The sequence below is a fragment of the Suricata suricatta genome, chromosome 17, assembly GCF_006229205.1.
Source record: "Suricata suricatta isolate VVHF042 chromosome 17, meerkat_22Aug2017_6uvM2_HiC, whole genome shotgun sequence".
In the NCBI taxonomy this organism is placed as follows: Eukaryota; Metazoa; Chordata; class Mammalia; order Carnivora; family Herpestidae; genus Suricata; species Suricata suricatta.
The window spans coordinates 19205808-19224565 of record NC_043716.1 but is presented as its reverse complement, the minus strand read 5'-3'; the positions used below and the strand labels follow the sequence as shown (position 1 = coordinate 19224565).

The following is an 18758-nucleotide window of genomic DNA, read 5'->3' as shown; positions in this document are numbered from 1 at the left end:
GAGACACTGGATCTCAGACAGTAAAGGATAATGATTCATGAGACACGACAAGCAAATGAGAGGAAGCCGGCAGGTGCCCAGCTTACTGTCTTAGGAGAATCTCCAGGCCAAGGCACTCGGAGGGAGAACCGATGTGGAACCTGGGGTGGGGAGACCACGGCCACCGAAGTTTGCCGGCCAGGGTAACAGAAGACAGCTCCACAGAGACCTCGAGAAATCTGCAGAGATCCCCGTGAAGTATCTGAACACCAATCAGGGCATGGGTATTAGAAAACTATCGGAGAGAAAAAGGACAATGCAAAAATGCCAACAGTGACCGCCCCTGGCACCCACAGAGAGTGAGGAGGAGCGGGAGTCCCCAGCAACTGACTGGAAAACCTCATCATTCACTGGGCATTGCATGTAGCTCACAGAAGCGTCTTGTTTCAGTGCTGGGGAATGACTGGCCCTAGACCTAACACTGCTCTGCTTTTTTCTGATAAATCCTTTTGTTGTTTTGAAGACTTTTTTTTTTTTTTTAGAGAGAGAGTGGGGGAACAGAGGATCCAGAGCAGGCTCCTCACTGACAGCAGAGAGCCCAGTGCAGGGCTTGAACTCACAAATCACGAGATCATGACCTGAGCCAAATTCAGATGCTTACCTGAATGAGCCACCCAGGTGCACCTCCTCTGATAAAGCTTAAAAGTAAGACCCAAAAAGATCAAATTAGGGGCACCTGCCTGGCTCATTTCATAGAATATGCAACTCTTAATCTCAGGGTGGGGAGTTCAAGCCCCATGTTGGGTATAGAGATTACTTAAAAATAGTGAATAAAAACTTTTAAGAGAAGGTCAAATTATTTCCAAATAACCACAACCCAGAAAAAGCTCAAGTATATTTAAAGGAACACAAGATTATCCAGCATTTAAGTAAGTAAAGTTCACGATGTCTGGCATTCAATCAAAATAATAGGCCCGCAGGTGAGCAGAAAAATACAACCCGCTGTGAGAAGAAAAATCAAAGCCAATCGAGAATTGCCACAAATGTTAGAAATGGCCAACAAAGCCATTAAGCTGGTTCTTATCACTGCATTGTAACCGCTGAAGACACAGAAGGTGTCCAGAAAGACCCAAATCAGACTTCCAGAAGCGCAGACTACAGCACTGGACATGAAAGTACACTGGAGGGAATTAACAGTGTATATTAGGCATTGCAGAAATAAAGATGGCTGAACCTGTAGACCTCGCGGTAGAAACCATCCAAAATGAAACACAAGCAAGAAAGAGAAACTTTTTGGAAAAGGAACAGGTCACCAGAGAACTGTGGAACAACTTCAAGTGGTCCAGTGTATGTGTGAATGAAGTCCCCAACCAAAGGGGGGAAGACTGAAAAAAAATTTTTTGAAGAAGTAATGGCTGAAATTTTTCCAAATTTGATAAATACTTTATAAACCCACAGATCCTAGAAGTTACATGCGAAAAATCATGAAGAATCTACACCAAGGCATATCACAGATTGCTCGAAACCATTAATAAAAAATTAAATCTCAAAAGCAGCCTGAGGAAAAAGACATACTATGTACAAAGAAAAAAGATAAAGGTATCACAGATTTCTTGTTAGTGCCAGCCAGGCACCCCAGAACAACATCTTTGAAATACCAGTGGAAAAAACTGCCAACCTACAATTCTGTACCAAGCAATAATACCTTTCAAAAATGAAGATGAATTGAAGACTTTTCAGAGACACAAAAGCTGAAACAATTCATTACCTGTGGGTCCTGTAGACCTAAAGGACACAAAATGTTAAAGGAAGTCCATTAGGCAGAAAAAAAATACAGCACATGGAGGGCACCTGGATGGCTGAGTAGGTTAAACGTCTGACTCTTGGTTTCAGCTCAGGTCATGATCTCATGGTTGTGAGTTGTGGGTTTGTGAGCCCACATAGGGCTCTGTGCTGATAGCACAGAGCCTGCTTCGGATTCTCTGTCTCCTTCTCTCTCTGCCCTTCCCCCAGTTGTGCACACACTGTCCCAAAAATAAACTTTAAAAAAAGATTTGGAGCACCTGGGTGGCTCAGTCAGTTAAACATCTAACTCTTGATTTCAGCTCAGGTCGTGATCCCAGGGTCATGGGATCAAGCCCTGCATCTGGCTCCATGCTGAGTGTGGATTCTGTTTCACCTTTGCTCTCCCTCTGCCCCTCTCCCCTTCTCTCTCTCTCTCTCTCAAATACATACATACATACCTATATACATACATACATACATACATACATACATAAAATATATATAGCACATGGAAATATAGATCTCCACAAATGAATAAAGATCATTAGAAATCAGTGCTACATGAGTAAATATATCAGATTCTTATTTAATTCTTTTGAAAAGACAATTATCAGTTTAAAAAATAACAGCAACAAAGTAATATTGGGTCAATTCCTGAAGAGAATATTATAAACCTAAATGTTTATGTCTCTAATAAGAGTTTCAAAACACAAGAAGCAAAAACTGACACAACTGCAAGGGCAAATGGACAAGTCCACCATCATAGTCGGCAAGTTCAATACCCCCCTCAATAACTGATAGAACAAATCAACAGAAAGCCAGTAAGCGTATAGAAAACCTGAAAAACACTATCAGCCGAACTGAGCGAATTAACATTTTTAGAGCATTCCACCTAACAACATCAGAACCCACATTCTTTCCAGGCACGTATCTGCACTGTATTCTGTCTGGGCCCTGACACAAGTCACAGTTAATGTAATGGATTCATAGATCCCAGCTGTAATGAAACAATAACAAAAAGATAGCTGATAAATCCCTAAATGAGTGGAAGCTAAATAGCACACTTCAAAGTAACCCAAGGGTCAAAGAGGTAATTAAAAGGAAGGATAGAAAGTATTTTGAACTGCATTCAGAGAAAAACACAGCCTAGCGCCATTTGTGTAATGCTGCTAAAAGAACACAATACTGGAAATTCATAGCACGAAATACCTAGAATAGAAAAGAAGAAAAGTCTCAAATGAGTAACCTCAGCTTCCATTTCAAGTAACTAGAAAAAATAAGAGCAAATTAGATGAAAGAAAACAGACAAAAGACAATAATAAAGATCGGAGCTGAAATCAATGGGACAGAAAACAGAAAAATAAGAGCAAATATCAATGAGACCAAAATAAAATTGATGAGAATCTAGTCAGGTTATAAGGAAGAACAGAAGACACGGATTACCGATATCACGATGAGACGTGCATGCAGATTCTGTAGGTATTAAAAAGATAACCTGGAATATCTTTATTAATATTTTATGTCCATATATCTTTTTTTAGTGTTTGTTTATTTTTGAGAGAGAGACAGAACGTGAGCAGGGGAAGGGCAGAGAGAGAGGGAGACACAATCTGAAGCAGGCTTCAGGCTCTGAGCTGTCAGCACAGAGTCCAATGCAGGGCTCGAACTCACAAACTGTGAGATCATGATGTGAGCCAAAGTCAGACGCTTAACCTGCTGAGCCCCCCAGGTGCCCTATTTATGCCCTTAAGTCTGATGGCTTATGGATAAATTCCTTACAAGGAACAAACTTTCCAAGGTCACACAAGAAGAAATAAATAAGCAGAATAGTTCTGTGTCTATTAAAGAAATTAAATTAGTAGTTTAAACTTTCTTACAATGAAAACTCCAAGTCTAAATGGCTTCACTGATGTGAATTCTATATTCTTAAGGAAGAAATTATATAAGTACTATACAAACTCTTCCAGAAAATTGAGGGGATACTTCCCAGCTCATCCTCTGAGCCAGCCTTCCCTTGACAACCAAATCCAGATGAAAATATCACAAGAAAAGACAAGAACAGCAATATTCATTGGAAATGGAGATGCAAAAATCAGTATGTGTAATTCAACATATAAATGAAACTAAAAGGAAAAACCGTATGACATTTCAGTAGATCCAGAAAAAGCATTTGACAAGATTCAACATCCATTTCTGATTAAAACAAAAGAACAAAAAAACAAAAAAACCCAGCAAACTAACAATAGGAGTAACTTCCTTAATCTGATAAAGGACATCTATGAAAAATCTAAAGCTAGTATATTTAATAATGAAAGACTGAATGCTTTCTCCCTAAGATAGGATTCAGCACTATTGAATAATTTTTGGATAACTGTACTGTCCGTTTGGGAAAATTTTATTAATTGGATAATTTGTATTGTCACCTTTATTGAATGACTTTGGGAAATAATTTGGCAGGTTTTTTTTAAAGCTTAAACACATGCCTGCCATATATTTCAGGCCCTGCCACAGCGAGGTATTTAACCAAGAGAAGGGAAAGCAAATGGCCACGTCAGGCTTACACACAAATGTTCACAGCTGCTGTATTTGTAGCAGCCAAATACCAGGAACAATCAAACATCCATTAACAGGGGAATGGATAAGCAAAGGGGTCCATCCACAGGACCCCTACTCAGCAATAAAAAGAATGAGCTATGTAACCACACTACCGCATGGGTGAATTTCAAAATCCATTTCAAAACAAATGTTTGGTGAAGGACGCCCACCTGAAAAGTGTACACGCTCTATGATTTCACTGACATAAAACTCTAGGGAATGCAAATTCATCTTTAGTGACAGGGAACAGATTAGTGGTTGTCTGGCAAGAGAGTGAGTGGGGAGGGGCAGGAAGACACGATTGCAGAGGAGCACCGGAAAACGTTTTGGGGGTGATGGGTATGTTGAGTGTGGGGATACTTTCACAGGGATGCGCACCTCAGAACTGGTCAGGTTACATACTCGAAATATGTGGAGTTTAATCGTGTGTCAGTGACACGTCAGCAATCTGGTTAACAGGCGTGAGTTATCACCCGTGGGCCTGGGGCCTGGGGCCTGGAGAGGGATGTGCAGGTGAGACGGCACAGTGTATTTTGGGTAGAAGAAAGCATGAACAAAGCCATAAGGAAATATTTGAAAGCTCGTGGGCCCTGTCTGGGAACAGTGAGAAGTAGTCCCGTGTGGTGGCAGGAGAGGCTGTGTGGATGGCAGTGGCAAGAAACACTACCAGAAAGGGGCATCTGGGGGTCTCAGTCAGCTCAGCATCTGACTCTTGATTTCAGTGCAGGTCATGATGGTCATGGTCGTACAGTTCTTGAGATTGAGCCCCAAGCCGGGTTCTATGCTGAAAGCACAGAGCGTGCTTGGGATTCTCTCTCACTCTCGCTCTCTCTCGCTTTCTCTCTCCCTGTTTCCCTCTCTGCCCCTCCCCTTTCAAAATAAATAAACATTTGAGAAGAAAATAGGAAAGGGAAGGGGAGGGGAGGGAATGGAGGGAAAAGGAAGGGAAGGGAAAATACTACCAGAAAGGTGGAGGAATAACCAGATTGTCAAGGACTGGAAGGCAGTTTAATGAGTTTGAATTGATACCAAAGCTGGAGGAAGTCACCAAGGAGACATATAGACTGAAAAGAGGGACCAGGTTAGAGCCTTAGGCAACTCCTGGGCTTCATGGGTGGGAGGTCAGAAAGGCAGAGGGAGGCTGGGGTGAGTCATCTCTTGGACAGAAGAGGAGCAGCAGGAAAGGAGAGTAAGGCCCAGAAAAGTCCATTTGACTTGTTGGCCTTCAGAAGTGCTATTAGTAAAGTGTTGGGGGCAAAAGCCAAATTATTTTTTTAAAAAATTAAGGTTGAATGGAAGTATAGTCTGATCTTTAAAATATTAGCGTTCCTTTCTATGCGAAATTCTGTGATTTTAAACTCAAAAGTTTACTTTTTTGGCACTGTACAATTTGAAGACCAGCTCCAGGCATGTGTGGTGTAAGAACTTGACTCCGGTTGCAGATGTGTTCTGAATTCAGCCAGCTAATCCCAATTCCTGGGCGAGCAGACTTCTACAGTCGTTACTCTGCAGCGAGTCTGTAATTGGGAAGTCATCGGGGGTCCTGAGAAGACCAGGGTGCAGTTCTTAAGACTTGAGACTCTGCCCATGGGACCCCTGTCATTTGACAGTTTATTGGTCCTCTCATACGGTTGAATAAAGAGCTTAGGACCACTAGCAAAGGGAAATATTTTCACCAAGTAACCTATTTAATGGGTACGAAATTTCAAAGCCATATTGTTACCTTCTTACATACATTTTCTGCCAAGCACTTCTTATGTCCTGTAAACCCAGACATTCTAACCGCTAACTCTAGGGCCTCTTTGAAACCTCTTATTTAGGCCCTGTTTTCACCGGTCACCAGTGGAAGCTCAATCCTATTCACGATTTTGTGACTAGACCATGAATCCTTGGTAAATAAACTCAGCATTGTTGTTAGTTAAATGATAGCCATCTGTTCAGAAGAACAGAACTCAAACCTGAAAGGACACCTTTGGCAAAATGAAAGGCATAAAATAAACATCCGAGCACCTGACAAGTCTTGATTAACTGTTAGCTATTACACATTATCTCTGCTCTGAGTCACTGACTCTCTTTAAAGGAGTAGCAGTAATAAATCAAAGCTGATGTTTATCAGATTGAGAAAATACAGGTGCTAGCTCGCAGAAGCACTTTTCTTAGGCACATGGAACACCATCATATTTGGTCCGATTGAAGGGGTTGTGATCTCCTGAACAGGGTGTTAGGTGTCTTTGATACGCATTACCGAATTTTCTTCAGAGTTTTGCACTGTTGAGAAAACTCTCCCACCTTTATTCTACAAAAGATTAGAGTTAGAACATCACATTGCCCTGAAAAAGCCTTGGCAGGTGGCTGATGCAGGTTCCTAAATGGGCTGTCTTTGGTTGTGTTCATCCCGGACAGAGGGGTGAGAGGGCTGGGGGCCCAATATTCCTTTAAATATAAAGCTTTAAAACTTTGCCGTCAGTTTCAGTCCCTAGAGCCCTAAATAGCAACTAGGGCAGAGCGGCAAGCTTGCTGGTTCCACCATGTTCTTTGTCTTGCATGTTTGAGAAAACGGATACTTTGATATGCTTCCTCTTCCTTCTCCTTGCCTCACCCCTGATCTACCTGGCAGTGAGCTAAATTTACTGCAATTTTGTTCTCTGATTCTATTAGTGGATTCTCTTTGGTAGGCAAAAAAAAAAAAAAAAGAATCAAATGGAAGGTTTTTTGTGGCTTTGAGGTTCCTGCCTGCCTGATTCTGCACCTCCCCTATTGCCACGTCTCTCAGGGGAGGGCATTGATTGACCACAAACCAAAATAAAACGATGCTTCCTAGACATGAAGCATAATGGGAACCTGCCTTTTCAAAAGCCCTATTCTCTTTTCCACTGCTGTGGGTACATGAGCACACTCTGGGCTGGCTGCCACTCCGTGGTAGCTGAGCAGAGAGGCGGCCCGGGAATCCTCCAGTCTCTGTGATGAGTTCATTCCCGATCTTTCAGGCTATTTTCTTTCGGGTTATTTTCCCGAGGGGCAGCCATTTGGGCAAACTCCAAAGAAAAGGAACAGGAACACTGAAAAGGTAACAGAGGGCTGACCACCCTGGAGAGAATGGGCTGGAAAGAGGAAGCCCCTGGGCAAACAGAGCATCCCCCACACTCAGTAGGACTAAAATAATGAGATCCATATCCCTGAATCACCCCAGCAATCACTTCCCATGTTGTTTACAATCACACCACGTGTATATTTGATCTTGTGTGATCAAAGCCTATTGTAAATGTGAAACTTACAATAACACCTCATTGGTTTCTACCCTACTCGAAATGTACATCAGTAAGTAAAAGGATACAAAAGAAATCAAATGCAAGACTTTGTAGCCTGAGGCTTCTGCCTAATGATTTTTTAATGGACTAGGCTGTGTAGACCGGATCAGTTGATGGTGGTAAGGGCGGAACCACAGGAAGCATGAAGGACATTCAGTCTGGGCCGAAAGAGCCTCAGATCATTTAGATACTTGTTAAGTATTTCAGTTTTACTCTAGAATATTTTTGTCATGCTTAGTCTTATTTCACAGAATATGGACTGGATTTTTCATCCAAATTAGTGCTTTAGGTTTGATTTCTATATGTCCACTTTTTCTTGCTTTTATTCATACCAATCATAGAAACAACTACTTCTTAAGATCCTACTATTGGGCCTGTTTATTTATATAAATTATGTGATTTAATCCTCAAAGTTCCTCTACAATAAAGTAAACATACTTATCCCCATTTTACAGGAAGAAAGTGGGGTTCCAGACACATAAATTAAAATTTAAAAATAAAAATAAATAGGGACCCATAGGTGGATCAGTCAGTTAAGCCTCCGACTTTGGCTCAGGTCATGATCTCCTGGTTTGTGGGTTCAAGCCCCGCGTCAGGCTCTGTGCTGACAGCTCAGAGCCTGGAGCCTGCTTCAGATTCTGTGTCTCCCTCTTTCTCTTCCTCTCCCCTGCTTGCACTTTGTCTCTCTAAACATTTTTTTTAAAATGTTTTTCAATGAAATAAACTAAAACAGAACATATAAATGATTTACCCAAGGTGACCCAGCTGATAAGTGGCAAAGCAGGGCCAGATTCAAGTTCTCTGACTCCAAAGCTCATGATCGCTCAGAGCCACTGCCTTTATGTCAGGACCAGGGGCCTAAAAAGCTCGAGAGGGATAAGCTTCTTGACTTTCCATGGGCTTCAACAGCAGCTCATCTTGCAGGCCTTTGCTTTCATTTCTCCAGCCCATGATAACGAGCCAGCCTCGGCTCACAAATGCCAGGCCTTCTGTAGGTGAGTTAGATGCCGGAGACACAGCGGGAAGCAAGACCCCGCTCCTTACCACACCGGGTTTGCAAATGCATCATGAAAAGCAGTTACACTTGTGCCAAGGGCCATAAAAGTGACCTGGGAGTGCTGAAATAAGAGGCTTGCCAAGAGAAGTATTAGGAAAGACTTGCAGAGAGGTAGGTAGCCTGATCAAGAGAATAATTTGTAGAGGCCCTGCCTATATTTGGAAGGAATCAAACTGAGTTTATTTACTTAACATCTGTATTTCAAACAGATTCAGTTAAATTCGCTAGCTTTCCCCAATTTTTCATCTTGTACGCACCAGGCTGAGCAACCGTTCCTTGCCAGGACTGAGGCAATTGTGTTCCCTGTCTACTGTAAGCATCTTTTGTGCGAAGTCTTAATCAAGGCTGGAATTATACCCACAAGTGTGGGTATGTGAATTCTCTTCCCTTATACTGAGTGCTAGAAGACAATGGAAAATTGTCTTTAAAGCCCCGAGGAGAAGGTCCTGTCAACTTAGATAATTCTTTACCTCGCAGAGAAGTATCAGTCCAGTGTGAAGTTGGAAGGAAGCAAGCAAGCAAGCAAGCAAAGAAAGAGAACAGGGGGCACCTGGCTGGTTCAGTCAGTAGAGGATGTGACTCTTGATCTCAGGACTGTGCGTTTGAGCCCCAGGTAGGGTGTAGAGATTACTTAAAAATAAAATCTTTAAAAAAGAAAAAGAAACACAATGAAAAGCCAAATTGAGGAAGGGAAAAAACATGATCAAACCGAGACTTTTCATACACCCTTTCTTAGGAAATGTCCTGAAGATGTGTTCCAACACACTACAGTAATAAAAGGAGAAAGACGAAGATGAGAGCCAAGAGGTAGTAGATCCCAATCAGGAGAGAAATAAAGTCCAAGTGGCAGGTGTGGTGTAGACTTTCTGAGCAGTCAGTCTAGCTCAGAACAAGGAGGGAGAGGGCTTCGGTGAATGGAGCTGGAGAAAGGGGGGTTCAGAGGGTTTTATTCTAACCTTAAAAGCTAGACTGTGAAAGAGAAAAGGCGACTGTAAACGCCAAGAGGGGAGAAAAGATTAAGGGAGAACGTATTTGGGGACATTACTTACGCACTCCATTAAGTAGCGGAAAATACATGGTCACCGTAGTAAAACACTGCTTGATTTCCAGCTTCGGGACTTAATCTTAGGCAAAGCATGGAAACCTTATGTTACAGAACATGAGTAGATAATAATTCACCTTTTTAATGCCTTTTATATTCCGGGCACTCTTCTAGGTGATGGGGATACAGGCAGTGAATAAAATAGCTCTCAGCACTCACATTCTAGAAAGGGAGGTAAATAATAAACATATAAATAAGTAAAATAATGTCTGGAGTTCACGAAGTAGGTAAAATGGGATGACATGATGATAGACCGTAGCCGGGGATACAAGATTGCTCTGCTCACGTGGAAGGCCTCTCAGAAGGCGGGACGCTCCGGGTAGGATTTGAATGACAGGGAAAAGATGGGGGGGGGGGTACTCCCAAGCAGGAGCAGAAGTCCTAAAACAGGAATTCTCTGTGACGACCACAAGATAAGGATCCGCACCGCTGGGGCGGGAACAGAAGTTAGAGATAGCCCAGGGCAGACCTTTTAAGGCCTTATGGGCAACAGTAAAGGTGGTTGCAGTGAGAGACTATTTTTTGGAAAGCTGAGTAGTATGAGCTGATTTATGTTTCAGAAAAAAAAAAAAATCACTCTGGCCATTTTGTAGAGGATGGATCGTGAGAGCAGGGACCAGGGCGTGGGGGTCCGGAACATCAAACCGCACCGGCATGTTAGCAGTGGCCGTGGTGGGATGACAGGGCTCACGGTGGGGGGGAGGGAAGAAGAGCATTGACATCCGGCCGGAGCACCTCGGAGCTGGGGTTGCACGGACTGAGAGGGGTACCCGGGACAGAAGCACCTTTTGGAGGTACAGTCAAGAGCTCATACCTGCAGATGTTACAAAAGAAGCATTCTACTCGACCCCCAAGCATATAAAAGTACGGCAGGAGCTGGAGGGAAGCCAGAGCACTGAAAGGAGAGCGAGATGCTGATATCCTTACTTCCCACGGTGAGCAAGAAAGATATGGTTTCTTTTCAGAATAAAGTTAAAGGGATACATCTGTTATTTAAAGTAATAAAGATAATCCAAAGTGATAGAGCTGTGTTGATGAAGGTGTAGATGAGGGGGAGCGAGGGGCTTACTAGTGAAGAAATGCAGCTTTGTCATGAAAGGAAGGCAGAGGGGTAACATCTAAACCTGATAAAGTAAGAAAGAACAGCCTAAGCATATTATTCAGGGATTGAAGAACTAGAAATAGAAGCAATTTGAAACAAGTATGAAAGAAAGGAGCAGCAGGTCAAGGGACCGTTGCTTTTAGTTTTGTGGAGTTTTTTCCAGTCCTCTGCGTGGGCTACTTTGTTAAAGAATAAAAGGGTAATGATGTCAGTCTCTTCAACATCAGATTTTCTGCATGTGGAATGGAAGTGCTTTTTGATTTCCCGAAATTAATTGAACAGTAGTAGGTTGGTGGGGGGAGGATGTTAAAAGTCTTATTTTGTCAAAATAATACCAAGAATTTTCCACGTTAAAATGTTCTAGAAGGTGGTGGCGGATATGCCACCAAGTCGCCAAAGAAAAGGTTAGTTGTCAGTTCCTTTCTTGACCTGTAGGAGTTTGAACATTTCCAATTTAATTTATTTTGAGGGGCTCCTGGGTGACTCAGTCAGCTAAGCGACTGACTCTTGGTTTCGGCTCAGATCATGATCTCACAGTTTCATGGTTTTGAGCCCCTCGTTGGGCTCTGTGCTGACAGCACAGGGCCTGCTTGGGAGTCGCTTTTTCCTTCTTTTTCTGTCCCTTGCCCACTTGCACTCAGGCTCTCTTTCTCTCTCTTAAATAAACATTTTTTTAATTTAATTTAAATTTAGAGGTGGGTGGCTCAGTTGGCTAAGTGTCCAACTTTGGCTCAGGTCATGATCTAGTGGTTCGAGAGTTTGAGCCCCGCATCGGGCTCTGTGCTGAGCTCAGAGCCTGGAGCCTGCTTTGTATTCTGTGTCTCCCTCTCTCTCTGCCCCTCCTCCACTCCTGCTCTCTTAAAAATAAGCAAATATTTAAAAACATTTTTTTAATTTAATTTGAAATTAAACCCCTTCCGTGTCCTCTGCCACCTTCTAGAGAACCACCCCAGTCTCTAACAGCCTTTGCAGCTTTCCTAGGCCATTTGGCCACCTTCATGGAACTGAGAGCCCCAGGCAGGGAAGAAAGGCTTGCTGCAGGAGCCAGTCGGAAGGAGCAGAAGGACGGCAGCCACAGGAATAGGTGCCCAGTGAGAAGGTGACAGCTGAGGGAGGGCCCTGTGGGGGCTGCAAGTATATATTTTGGCTGGAAACCTGTGGCCAGTGCGTTGGCAGTTACCTGCCTTCCCAGCAGGTCCCTACCCCCGCCCACCCCGTTGCGCTCATTCTCCATCCCAGCTCGCACGCATCCTGCTGACTCCCGTACTGTAGCAGGAACGGGAGAAGGGCCTTCTAAGGCCTCCTGCAAGGGGTTTGGGATACTTTCAGGAGAAATTCTTCTGTGTGTTTTATTTCCTTTTCCCTCCATCCTCTTAGCCTGTTTGATACTGTGACTTCTGATTCTCCTGCTGCCCCACATTCCCCCTCCCAGGCCCTGTCGTCCCTGGAGCCTGGGGTGAAAAGTGTATGACTTCTTTCCCGTACCTCCTCCTCCCCAACAACAGAGCTGTGCCTCTGGTGGCTTGTGTTCTTGGAAGCTGAGCCACGGCAATGTAGACACCGAGAGAGAGAGAAAGAGAGAGAGAGAGAGTCATTCAGGAGCAGGAATGTGTAAATGTGTAAAAATTCCATCCATGTTCCATGTTCTGTGGGCGCCTGGGTTGGCTCAGTCGGTTGATTATCTGACTTCAGCTCAGGTCATGATCTCGCGGTCCATGAGTTCAAGCCCCGTGTCAGGCTCTGTGCTGACAGCTTGGAGCCTGGAGCCCGCTTCGGATTCTGTGTCTCACCCTCTCTCTGTCCCTACTGCACTCTCGCTCACTCTCTTTCTCTCTCTCTCTCTCTCTCAAAAACAAATAAAAATATTAAAACAAAAATTTTTAGTATTTAATTTAATACCTCAGACCCCAAAATTTGGCTTTATAGAATCCACCTAGGTACAGAGCGATCATGTCAAAGTCAGATTTCACCCAGCCTTTTAGATTTTCTTGAACGTTCCAACAGTAGCTTTGGAAGCATGAGGAGCCTGGAAAAGCCTGAGAAAGTGTGATGATCTTAGCTTACTGTGGACGAGTGTTGGCGGGTCCCGTCCCCATCTTACAACAAGAAAATTTGACTCAACACTAGGAAAGTTTCTGACTGTCAGAGACAGGTGAAATGATGGAAACTCCAGGTATTACTGCTTTTTCATCCTTCTAAAAATAGAAGTCATGTGGTTGACGGGAGCCAATCAGACAACCTCTTGAGGCCCTTCTGGTTCTGAGTTCTGTTCATCTCTTGCTGGCAGTTGATGGAGTGTCGTGAGAGACTGTGGGGTTGGGAAGAGCTTAATGATCCCAGCAAGTTCAAGGTAGTGGTCAGGTTTAAACAGAACTCATCCCTGACTGCTGAGTAACTGCTCTGTTTTGAAGGACCTTCGGCTGCCTTAGTGGTTTATATAATGACCTTAAACACCCCACTCAGGAAGTTTTGTCCTACTTCTAAACCAAAATTCCCTGTGCTGTGGTTTCTTCGGGTTCTCGGGGGCTGTGGGAACAGCTACTACCACCTAGTGACTCACCTGTGACATTTTCATAGACGCCCCTCTGACCTTTCATGTCTCCTTTATTCACGGATCCACTCTCTGCCCGTCTAATACGTGCAGCTAGGTGTGCCAAAGATCTACGCCAGTCAAAAAGCTGTCATAGGGGATGACTATAGGTGGCATTACTTCCTCACTCTATAAAGTACCTGGAAATACAGATTTCTCTAGATATAAGAGTATACCGGTCATTGCTCATCACTTCAAGATTAAGGCTTTGGGGGAGGGGACGCATTACCGAGACAGGGAATTCACGCTGCTGGGTGTGTGCTCCATTGCTCATCCCGTGGGAGGGGACGTTTTTTAGTCTTCTTCCAAAAGCTTCCTTCCACTTCTCTTGGGTGTTCACCACTGTGAGAAAGGGAAGGGTAGGGAAGGGCCACACAAGAATTCACACCTTGTCTTCTCTCTAGCAAACACTGATCCAGGATTTGTCGTGGGTCTGAGAGCACCGCATGTGAGTTAAAGGCTAGGAGCCCTGTGCGCCCTTGGGCCCAGCACAACTCAGAATGCGTCTGACATTAGTCACCGCTTAGCAGGTTCACCATTTTGGCCCAGAGCAATACAATCCCCAATGAACAATGGAAATGAAATATGCCTGTTACCGTCTTCACCACTGAGAAAACAAGTTACTCATACACTATTTCTCCATACACTCACATACATGGAAATCGACTAAAGTTTCTATGATACCTAGACAGACAGTGGCTCTTAATAAAACACGATAGTCACAAACACTTATTTATAACCCAGAACTCTATATTTATTGGGAAGGCAACATTCTCTAGTCATGGAATTTATTCATTCATTATCAGCTAACATGCACTGAGCACCCGAGACAGATCAAACACCCTTCTCTATACACTGGGAGTAGCCACAGGGTGATTTCAGTCCCCTAACGTTGAGGACCTCATAACTAGAGTGGGCAGTGTGCATAAATACACATGCTGATAATCCAAGAAAGGCTTTATTAAAGCTGCATGGAACCCTCTCCCCCACCTCTGCCTCGGAGAACGTGTGAGGCTGTTCTGGGAGCTGGGCTGGGAGCAGGAGCACTCACTCGTCCAGCAGAGAAGCCACTCAGGGCTGAGGTGTGCCCCTGGGAAGTGCAGGAAGGGCAGGTACCTCCGGGAAGCTGGTCTGGGTGGGGGAGGGTCAGAGGGGGCTGACAGGCACCTTCTACGTGGGATGGCCATAGAGCCTCGCTCGCCAGGGACGGTCCTGGTCAGACCTGTTGCCCCAACATAATAATTGATAGAGCTGTCCCTTTAACTCTCAGGAGTGGCCCGGACAGATGACAGATCCCACAGCCACCTGACATACACTATGCAGAGGAGGCTGGTAGGTTGTATAAAGCAAGTGAAATAACCCGACTTGTGGTCTGGAAAGACAGCTCTATTCCATGAAGGGGACAATTTGTAGAGGGAAGAGTCTAGAGGCAGAGAGACTCTCTCACAGAGAGGGAAGGAGAGTCAGCAACCACTTGCCTTGAAAACAAATTATATTCTAACCATATTCTAAACACAAGCTTGCTTAAGTGGCGGCTCTAAGAATATCTGCGCCTCCGATTGTAATTCTCCAGACAGGATCAGAGTCGTGTGGACGTTCCGGATGTGGCGCTGGTCTTTGAGGGTCTTAGTAATTGTCAGAAATAATGGTAGCTATGTATCTATCCACCTGCCTTTTAAAACAAAATCACAGGGGCGCCTGGGTGGCTCAATCAGTTGAGCATCCGACTTCGGCTCAGGTCATGACCTCACCGCCCGTGGGTTCGAGCCCCGGGTCAGGCTCTGTGCGGACAGCTCGGAGCCTGCAGCCTGCTTCCAGTTCTGTGTCTCCCTCTCTCTCTGCTCCTCCCGCACTCATGCTCTGTTTCTGTCTCAATTATAAATAAACATTAAAAAAAATTTTTAATTACACAGATGGGAAGAAGATTGTGAGAAATACTTGGGAAATTTTTAATAATTTTTTTGAAGAAAAGATCTTAGCCAGGTAGAGGAGCTCTAATCACCCAAGTTCAGGTGACAAGGTGGCGTGAACTTGTCACGGAAGCTGCTGTTGGCCATCATTGTGACATGCCTTTGACTTGCTCTCCTAGCGTCCCAAACAGGTTTTACCGAGCCGCCCACGGTTCATAGCCATCTTTTCTGAAACTAGTAAATGCACCTCTGAGATGGCTGCCTTGGACCGGGTGTGTCTCTAAGGCACAGAAGCAAGTTCATTGGACACGGAGACGGAACCTGTAGCAGCGGGCTCGTTCACACCCCGGCGCCAAACAGGCACAGCCTAGATACAAGGCACCTTCAGTCCACATGCTTTACAGGCGTGGTCCTGTGCTGGCTCACGTGTGGGGCACCTGCGCCTCCTTCCCGTGGGGCCACTCGGGCTTGATGACTAAGCACGATGACATCGGGAGACCCTGCTGGAAGGGCCTGGGGCCTGAGGCACAGTTCGTTCATGCTTGAGAAGCAGCGGGACCCAGCAGGGAACACACAGGCTTTGGACAGAAACTGGAATCCATCGAAGTCTGTCTGTGCACGAGAGACCTTGAACGGTTTACGAACCTCCGTGCAGCTCCTGATTCCTCGACTCCACATCAGCGAAGTGAGGATGACATGCCAGCTTCCCGTGGTGTTCGTCTGGCCACGCACCAAGCACAGGCGTGGCCCGGGGTCGGTGCTCATTGATGGTGGGTGATTTCCTTCTTGTTGTCAGCAAGATTCTTATTGTCCCAACAGTCACTCCCTTAAAATGAATCTTTTGAGCACACGTTGCTTGCTGAGCAGCGTCCTCTGCACCAGGGGTACAGCCACGAACAGGATAAGCGAGGTTCCTGTCTTCAGGATGCTTAGATAGACACCCAGATTCGCCTCTTCCTTTTTAATTTGCTTCTTAATTTATTAACTTCTTTCTGTCTGTTCCCCCAGCCCCAGCCCCCGCCGCCATTTGTTGCCCTTTTTCAGTGTCCCTTACCCTCGACAAGAACTGTCTGTCACCTCAGTAGTTTTGCCCTGTTAACCTGCAGCGCCACTCCAACCTCCTTTACTTCCTCAAGGAAGGGCTGCACCTGTCCCTTTCAGGAAGTCGTGGTGAGTTCCACAAGCGGAAGACTGTATCCACCTTCTAGAGGCCCAGTAATTACATATTAAATGAGTATTTATTTGGGAAGCTGTGGAAGGACTTCTTATCACTGAATGTGTTTGATCTTAATTAGAAACACACTGAAACAGGTGCGTGGAACTGACCCTCAGGTCTGGGCTCCCTGTTCCGATACCACTGGTGACAGAGTCCTTACCGGAGAGTGTCCGCTGATGGCCACATTCTGGCTCAGGCTGGTCCTGAGTGGGCAGGTGTCCGCATCAGTTGGCGCGTTACTGGCCCTGTAAAGGACAGCTGCTCTCGGGGGCAGAGGCAGAGGTTGGAGAGCTAAGGGTCAAACAGATCACAGAGTGTCAGGCACTGCTCCCTGTGGTCAGGTGCCCGGGGCCCAGCGGGGACACAGTTTCAGGCAGACAGACGTGGGAGCTACACTGTGAACGTGGACACTACCAAGATGCCTTCTGTTTCTAGAAAGAAGAAATCTCCTCTTTAAGAAATAGGTTCAGCACGTGAGCGTGTTGTCCGGATACTGGAATTATTTCTAGTTCTACCCATTACGAAACAGGATGGGCTACCTCCCATCAAGGGTGATGAACTCTCATGTACTTGTGAGATTGGGGGGGTGTTGTCTCTGGAATGATCACATATCACTTTATAAGCGTGACAGCAGTGCGCACGGGCCTTGGGATTCACTCCTCCGCTCCCCCTTCGGTGTCCATGGCTTTCCGTCCCTGATGGCCCCTCAGGGCAAGGCCTGAAAGTGGAACTATGTGGAAAGGCCTCTGTGGCTTTCTATTTGTTATCTCTCGCGGCCATTCCTCCTTTCCCTCTCGTTTTATAGTTAGCGGGAGGCCTCACGTGTGTCCCCCACTGCACAAGCTCACTGAGAGCAGGGGGTATACCGTGCTGTATTGGGAGTCACCCCCCGCACCTAGCACAGGAAGCACTGGGAGAATCTCCAAGGAGAGGAAGAAGGAAGCAGGTAGTCAGTAGGCTCTGGTGAGAGGGCGGGGAGAGTGTGTAATTCACCCTGGCGTGTCCCTGCACCACGGCACTGCCTGCGTGGCCACTTACCTGTAATTGCTAAGTATAGGGTGTCAGCTCAGAAAGGGAAGGGACTCGTGCTGACCGAGATTTTCTAAGTGACTCTGAAGGAGGCTGATGTCAGCTTCATATCCAGGTTTGGGTGGGTAATTAGAATCTGCAGAGCGCAGGTTAAGAAAAATCTACCTTGCTGGAGCGCCTGGGTGGCTCAGTCGGTTGTACGTCCGACTTTGGCTCAGGTTATGATCTCATGGTGCGTGAGTCCAAGCCCCGCATAGGGCTCTGTGCTGACAGCTCAGAGCCTGGAGCCTGCCTCATTTTCTGTGTGTGTGTGTGTGTGTGTGTGTGTGTGTGTGTGTGTGTGTCCGCCCCTCCTCTTTTGCTCGTTTTCTCTCTTGAAATAAATAAACATTAAAAAAAACTAAAGGTTTGTTAACGAAACAGTAAGATACTGTTTTTCCCTCAAGTCAGTGTAGTTTATTTTAATGAGAAGATTCTACATTAGCGAGAATGCACCAAGATTCTGCATTGGTATATTACTGCTGAGAGAGATTGTTGATACAAATCTGGAAAACCATTTGAAAGCATGAATTAAAAGACTTGAAAGTCTTCCTGCTCTTAGAAAGACTGAAAGGAAATATAGTAAAATGTTAATAGTACTTATTTCAAAGACTATGGTAGAGAAAACAAATTACTAATTTTTTAAATGTTTTTTATTGTTTAAGTAATTTTTAATATAATTTTTTATGTTTATTTACTTATGAGAGAGAGAGACAGAGTGAGCAGGGGGAGGGCCAGAGAGAGAGACACACAGAATCCGAAGCCAGCTCCAGGCTCTGAGCTGTCAGCACAGAGCCTGATGTGGGACTCGAACTCACGGGCTGTGAGATCATGACCTGAGCCGAAGTGGATGCTTAACCAACTGAGCCACCCAGGCGGCCCTGTTTAAGTAATTTCTATAACCAATATGGGTATTGAACCCACAACCCCGAGATCAACAGTCAGCCATGCACCCCAGCAGTACGGATTTTTTCATGTGCTTATCCTTTCCCTGGCAATCTCTTTTCAACAAATATGTCCTAGGAAATGATCAGAAATGTGGACAA

General features: G+C 45.1%; 1 protein-coding gene across 1 annotated transcript in view; it reads left to right on the top strand.

Annotated features, from left to right (window-relative positions):
* Positions 1 to 18758, top strand: part of MYO1D (myosin ID) — a 265312-nt gene that overhangs the window by 189906 nt on the left and 56648 nt on the right. The window lies entirely within an intron of this gene.